The sequence below is a fragment of the Priapulus caudatus genome, unplaced genomic scaffold (genome assembly GCF_000485595.1).
Source record: "Priapulus caudatus unplaced genomic scaffold, Priapulus_caudatus-5.0.1 Scaffold1034, whole genome shotgun sequence".
In the NCBI taxonomy this organism is placed as follows: Eukaryota; Metazoa; Priapulida; class Priapulimorpha; order Priapulimorphida; family Priapulidae; genus Priapulus; species Priapulus caudatus.
In genome coordinates, this window is record NW_014578095.1 from 54781 (window position 1) to 61742 (window position 6962).

The 6962-nt window shown below is 42.5% G+C and overlaps 1 long non-coding RNA gene across 1 annotated transcript; it reads left to right on the top strand.

Moving 5' to 3' along the window:
• Positions 1–3181: 3181 nt before the first annotated feature.
• Positions 3182–4338, top strand: LOC106815063. The gene is made up of 3 exons (XR_001394692.1): positions 3182–3299; positions 3728–3796; positions 4301–4338. It is a non-coding gene; the product is annotated as an uncharacterized LOC106815063 (long non-coding RNA).
• Positions 4339–6962: the final 2624 nt, after the last annotated feature.

Below are 6962 nucleotides of genomic sequence, written 5' to 3' on the forward strand. Positions count from 1 at the left end.
GAGAGAGAGAGAGAGAGAGAGAGAGAGAGAGAGAGAGAGAGTGTGTGTGTGTGTGTGTGTGTCTGTCTGTCTGTCTATCTGTCTGTCTGTCTGTACGTATGTGTGTATGTCTGTCTTTCTCGTTTTCTATCATGCTCACTTATACCTAAACTATAACTTTCAAACGAATCCGACGTTTTGCTTTACCATACATGTTAAAAACTAGTATCGTTCCGCCTTCATACCTTTGCGTATAATCTTGTGTGACCGACAAAATGACCGGGTAGTCCATCAATCCCTATCACCAGCGGAGGGGCGAAGATATACTTGCTGCAGCGCAACAAGCAGAGACACAGCCAGCCAACTAGAGTCAGGGCAGCCACATTCTGCCAGGAGATACCGAGCAAGTAATCCAAACCCTGCCACACACCGCGCCACTGGTTGACATTTCCGAAGACATACACGAGCGTGTACACCAACGTCGCGACGTAGTAAAACGCGGGACGATCCGGCGTCACGTCAGCGTCAAGATGGTACTGCGTCACTGTGAGCAAAAGCAAGATGGCGTAACCTATGACGCATGAAGCGAGCGCCGTCAGGCCGGCGTCGTCCGGTAGAAGGTAGATATCAAGCAACTGCCACACGCCGCGCCAGAAAAACACCGTGAGTGGCGCGAAAAACAAGATGGCGACGACCGAGTCTGCTAACAGCAGCCATTTTTTCTGCTCCATTTTTGTCCGTTCGCAGTTGACTGATTAAGTCGGCTTGGTGCGGGCTACCTCGCGCACTCTCGACCGCGTGCGTCAATGTCAATCTCGCCGAATGTTTCTTCTTGTGTACAATTCGTCGATCAACTTTACCGAACTGATTATGATAGCGTTTATCAACTATATGTCAACTTGCACGAGCTATATCAGTCGTGTCCCGACGAGATTGCATTGGCAGTGTCACAACAATAAAGTAGAAGTTTTAGCGTGCTACCGTGACTAGCGCGTTATCATGCACCGACCGCCTTACTGCCGTGGCGGCGGCGTTGCTTGAGGACATATATATCTAACATCACACGTCGCTCTGGCACGCAATAGATGGCCTCCACAAACAATTCGCGGGTTAATTAATGCGTACTCCACGTACCAGGTTCCCGTCTACCTGTGCGAACCGAAGCATGGCGTCCTAGGTGGCGTAACCTATGTCCTTGCATGTCTAGAGGATCATGTGAGTATAGTATTGCTGTCACGAAGCAAAAAAAAAGATCAGTTGCGTTGTTGTGTATACTGCACGGACATGGACGACATATACCATACTAACCCGAACTAGCCTGCTATGCGTACTGGCGCGCGTACGCTCACTTGCTTGGTAGTCATCATCAAACGATCACGTCTGTTTTAGTTGATGTGCATATCTATGTGTCTTTATGTGTGTGTGTGGTGTGTGTGTGTGTGTGGTGGTGTGTGTGTGTGTGGTGTGTGTGTGTGTGTGTGGTGTTGTGTGTGTGTGTGTGTGTGTGGTTTGTGTGTGTTTGGTGTGTGTGTGTGTGTGTGTGTGTGTGTGTGTTGTGTGTGTTGTGTGTGTGTGTGTGTGTGTGTGTGTGTGGTGTGTGTGTGTGTGTGTGTGGTGGGTGTATGTGTGTGTGTGTGTGTGTTTGTGATGTGTGTGTGTGTGTGTGTGTGTGTGGTGTGTGTGTGTGTGTGGGTGTTTGGTGTGTGTGTGTGGTGTGGTGTGTGTGTGTGTGTGTGTGTGTGCGTGTGGGTGTTTGTGTGTGTGGTGTGTTGTGTGTGTGGTGTTTGTGTGTGTGTTTGTGGTGTGTGTGTGTGTGTGTGTGGTGTGTGTGTGTGTGTGTGTTTGTGTTTGTGTGTGTGTGTGTGTTGTGTTGTGTTGTGTGTGTGTGTGTGGGTGTGTGTGTGTGTGTGTGTGTGTGTGGTGTGTGTGTGTGTGGGTGGGTGTTTGTGTGTGTGTGTGTTTGTGTGCTGTGTGTGTTCATGTGGTGGCTTTGTCGTGTGTTGTGTGTGTGTGGGGGGGGGGGGGGTTGTGTTGTTGTGTAGTGTGTGTGTGGTGTGGTGTGTGTGTGTGTGCTGTGCTGTGTGTGTGTGTGTGTGTGTGTGTAGTGTGTAGTGTGTGTGCTGGGCGTAGTGTGTCATGTGTGTGTGTTGTGTGTGTGTGTGTCGTGTGTGTGTGTGTGTGTGTGTGTGTGTGTGTGTGTGTGTGTGGCTGTTGGTTGTATCACGGGCCGACACTGGGGACATTTTCAAGTTTTTAACGTCACGATACTGGGATCACTAGACAACCGGGGACGTCCGCACTCGTAAAGATAGCAGTTGTATCGTATATTTCGTCATGTGCTGTCACCTAGTAAGCTAAATATATTACTGTCCCCACACGTCAAAATTTACGCTTTCTGTGTGGTGTTTTTCCGCGCGCTGTGTGTTGTGTTGCAAGCATGACGCATGTATGGACGCGGAGTGAGAAGTCCCCACCGTCACCACTCGATGACGTCACGCGCAATGCGTGTTTTAGTACTGCTATAGTGCAGTAGCAGCAATGGCGTGTTGCGAGCGCAGTAAGTTGAACTGTAATAGCAGACGGTAAAGGTTATGATTATCTGTAATTACGTAGGACATGAACGTCTATTAATTACAAATGATCTGCTACCTTCAGTTAATCAGGCACTCCTGCTAGCAACTTGACTACCGCTTCTATGGGCCCTACATGTCGGGTGTATCTTGGCCGTATTTATGACGCTATGATGTTTTAGACAACTCAACTTCCAATACTTAAATAATACTAAACAGCTAGCTGGGTGTACTAGATTACGCTAAATAGCGATAACGTACGTAAGCCCTCGATTCTGCCGGCAGGGTTACGTTATCTTATTTATAGATTTACCTAGACGCCGGTCTAGTCTACATTACTAGTAATACTACTACTGCTACTACTACTGTACTGTGTACAGTGCACTACTATAGTATAGGCTGTAGTTAGATAATCAACATGTTGATCATCAATACCCGACGATACGCTATCTAATGTGCCCTATTTAATCTATATTACACGCTACTACCTAGTAGCGCTACCTAGTGCGGCTTTAGCAGCTTATATTATAAATAAATAGGCTTCGTTGTTACTATATTAGTCTATTAGTTTAGTACGTTCGGACAAATAAATCCAACAAGGCAGACAAACATTCAGTGAACTCCTGTATTAAATTTGAAGTTTGTGTTACTTGTGTTTTATAGAAAACAATTTAAAAAAAAGAAGAATTCTCTGCTTATTTCCACCAAATGGAGAATGGTACACAGGTTGTGTACTCAAGCAATCTGATGGTAAGTTTTTTCCTTAAATTTCGGCCTTCATATTGCCATGCAGTGAAAACAAACCATTCATTGCTTCTATTTCAAATGATTTCTTGCATTATTTTGTGCGATATTTTGGAATTTACATGTATATATTGTATATGTATTTATACTTAAATTGAACATTTACCTTTACAGTTACAATTGTATCATATACATCTTATACACAGGTATATGGTGTATATATACACCACATATATATATATATATATATTTATATATATATATATATATATAAATATATAGCCCCCATATAAAGGTATACAGCCCTACAGCGACACAGAAGGTGCATATTAATATAAATATGAGCTTGCTATAATTGAATGACTTCGTTTAGTAAAATGGCATATCTATGTCTCTGCAAATTTTTTTATAGTTTTACTTTTTTATGATATCAGCAGGAAACTACTTTGTAAGATATGATGAGGACGGGGTACAGAGATGGCTGTTGAAGCATCAGATTAAGGGTAAGTAATATAAATTCATTATAATGTCACCTGTACTTGCATGGTCACTAAAATACCAAGAGCAGTAAGTTAAATACAGTGTAGCCTGTATAACGCGATGGTTGGGGTCCATAAAATGTTATATATAAGGTTATATATATATATTCATAAGGTTATATATACGTGGCTAGATAAGAGTAAAAACGGGGGTCCATCGACTCATCGTGTTATATCCGAATTCGCGTTCATGAAAATGACCATGATGTAGTTTATATTGCTATCAATGTAGACTTTAGTGGACTTTTTGGCTTTCATGTAAAAGCTCTAGTTTAGTTCATTAAATATGAATATCTCACAAAACAGTCATCACAAAAATAAGATATTTGGTCATTAGGCGAATTAATGCATGTTTTTGGGTTACTGTTCCATTTTTGCATTGGCATCTACAGGTGTTGGTATTTCAAATACTGTACTGATAGAAACATCAAGAAATGCATTGATTTAGGCTGTGTATTTTTATTGCAGAACTGGTATCACAGGAAGCAGAAAGCTGCGATAGTAAAGCGACAGGCAACGATTTAGTAACACAGGAAGGAGAAAGCTGCGATGGTAAAGCGATAGACAACGATTTAGTAACGCAGGAAGGAGAAAGCTGCGATGGTAAAGCGATAGGCAACGATTTAGTAACGCTAAATGGACTTAGTGCTTCTATTTCAAATGATTTCTTGCATCATTTTGTGCGATGTTTTATAATTTACATGTATATATTGTATATGTATATTATACCTTAAATGAATAATTTATGCTTTATCAGTTCAATTGTATCAATATAACATATTTATACACAGGTAATATGGTGTATATTACACCGATATAGATAAATATATATTAATATATATATATATCAGGAGTTTTAATGCAGACAAAGTCTATTCGTCCCCTTTTTTTTTGTCTTCAGTATTTTTTGTCTTCATTAACTCCTGATATATATATATATATAGCCCGCCATAATAAAGGTATACTACCCTACACACACGAAAGGTGGCCATATTAATATAAATATAAGGCTGTTCTATGGGTTGATGACTTCGTTAGTAAATGCATAGTCCATGTACTTTGCAATTTTTTGTATAGTTTTCCTTTTATTATTAACAGGAAACTAGCTTTGTAAGATATGATCGAGGACGGGGTAACAGAGATGGCTGTTAAAGCATCAGATTAAGGTGAAGTAATATAAATTCATTATAATGTCAGCCTGTAACTTGCATGGTCAGCTAGAAATACCAAGAGCAGTAAGTCATATACAGTGTAGCGCGTGCCCTGTTATAACACGTGGTTGGGGTCGCATAAAATGTCCATTGCGAAAAAAGGCGGCGGGTTGAGCACTAAATCGGGGGTATATATACGTGGCTATATAAGAGCGAAAAAGGGGGTCCAAAGCGACTCATCATGTTATAATCGCGAATTGCCGCTGTCGATAAAGAATTACCGCGGATGTTGGTTTATATTCTATTCAATGTAGACTTTAGTGACTTTTGGGCTTTCCATATAAAAGCTAAGTTATAGGTTCATTAAAGTATGAGTATGCCACGGAAACAGTCATCACACAAAATAAGATATTTGGTCACATTAAGCGGGCATTCAATGTTTTTTGGTACTGATTCCATTGTTTTGGCGATTAGCATCGGCACGGTGTTGTATTCTCAAATACTGTAGCTGATCAGAAACACAAGAAATGCATGATTTAGGCTGTGTGTTTCATTGTAGAACTGGTATCAGCAGGAAGCAGAAAGACTGCGATATGTAAAAGCGACAGGCAAGGCGATTTAGGAGGGGGGTGGGACACAGGAAGAGAGAATAGCTGCGATGGTGAAAGAGCGATGACAACGGATTTAGTAAGGCAGGAAGGAGAAAGGCTACGATGGTAAAGCCCACAGGCAACGATTTTAGTATCGACGATAAAGGCAGGACAGGCTGTGATGGTAAAGCGATAGCAACGATCTAGTAATGCGAGGAAGCAGAGAAGCTGGCGATGTAAAGGGCGATAGGCAACGATTTTAGTAAACGCAGGAGGTAGAAAGCTTGCGATGGTAAAGCGCTAGTGGGCACAGATTTAGTAATGGCAGGAAGGCAGAAAGCTGGCGAGGCCGGTTGGGTAAGCGATAGAAGACGATTTAGTAACGCAGGGAGGTAGAAAGCTGGCGATGGGTAAGGGCCGGCCGATTAGACAGACGATTTAGTAAGCAGGAGTAGAAGCTGCGATGGGTAAAGCGACAGCCAAGCGATTTAGTAACGCGAGGAAGCAGAAGCTGGCGATGGTAAAGGCGACAGGAAACGATTTAGTATGGCACAGGAAGCAGAAAGCTGCAAGTGGTAAAGCAACAGGCAACGATTTAGTAAGCGCAGACAGCAGACAGCTGTGATGGGTAAAGCGACCTAGACAACTGATTTAGTCACGCAGGAACCACACAGGCTGCGATGGTATAAGGACACAGACTAGCACGGCGAATGCAGACTACCAATCTGTAGGTGATAGGGATGAGTGAATGTAGATTATAACTGCTCATTCTAATGCACAGTGTCGGATTCGCGCATGAGTCAGAATGGATCAACCATCAGACGCAGGCATGTCAGATATCTTTCGCATGGTAGCTAAAAAATAAATCCTTCAGTAGAAGCTACTCCTCTAAGCATAGTGGCCTGCTTACCAGATGAGACGATACTTGCGATGTTGCTGTTGTGTTTCGGCCCCGTTTCGATGATATTGAGAACTGCTGGCAACATGGGATTGAGGTCAAAGTGGAGAAGGCGCGCAGAAACAGAGCATAACAGTACGGGGTACGAACTGATAGATCAGGAGCAGAAAATATGACAAGAAATTTTATTGGCTATTCTGGCAAGAAGGCTGCAAAGTAAAGCTAGTTCGGCATCTTAAAACTGTTCATACGAACTGAAGCAGCAATCTAAGTCAATATTTTTCTGACAAGAGACCCAAAACAAAAAAAGTGGCTAATGCTGAAATTGCGTAATCTTGGAAATCACGCAAGCATAACTGTGATGTGCTTTCGGCAGAAGACCTGGGGATCTGTGTATCACACCTGACTCAGAAAAGTGTAGATTACACAGCATATCTTCCATGGTCAATATTGTTATGCATGACTTCGCCAAGGCCTCGTTATGGACACAC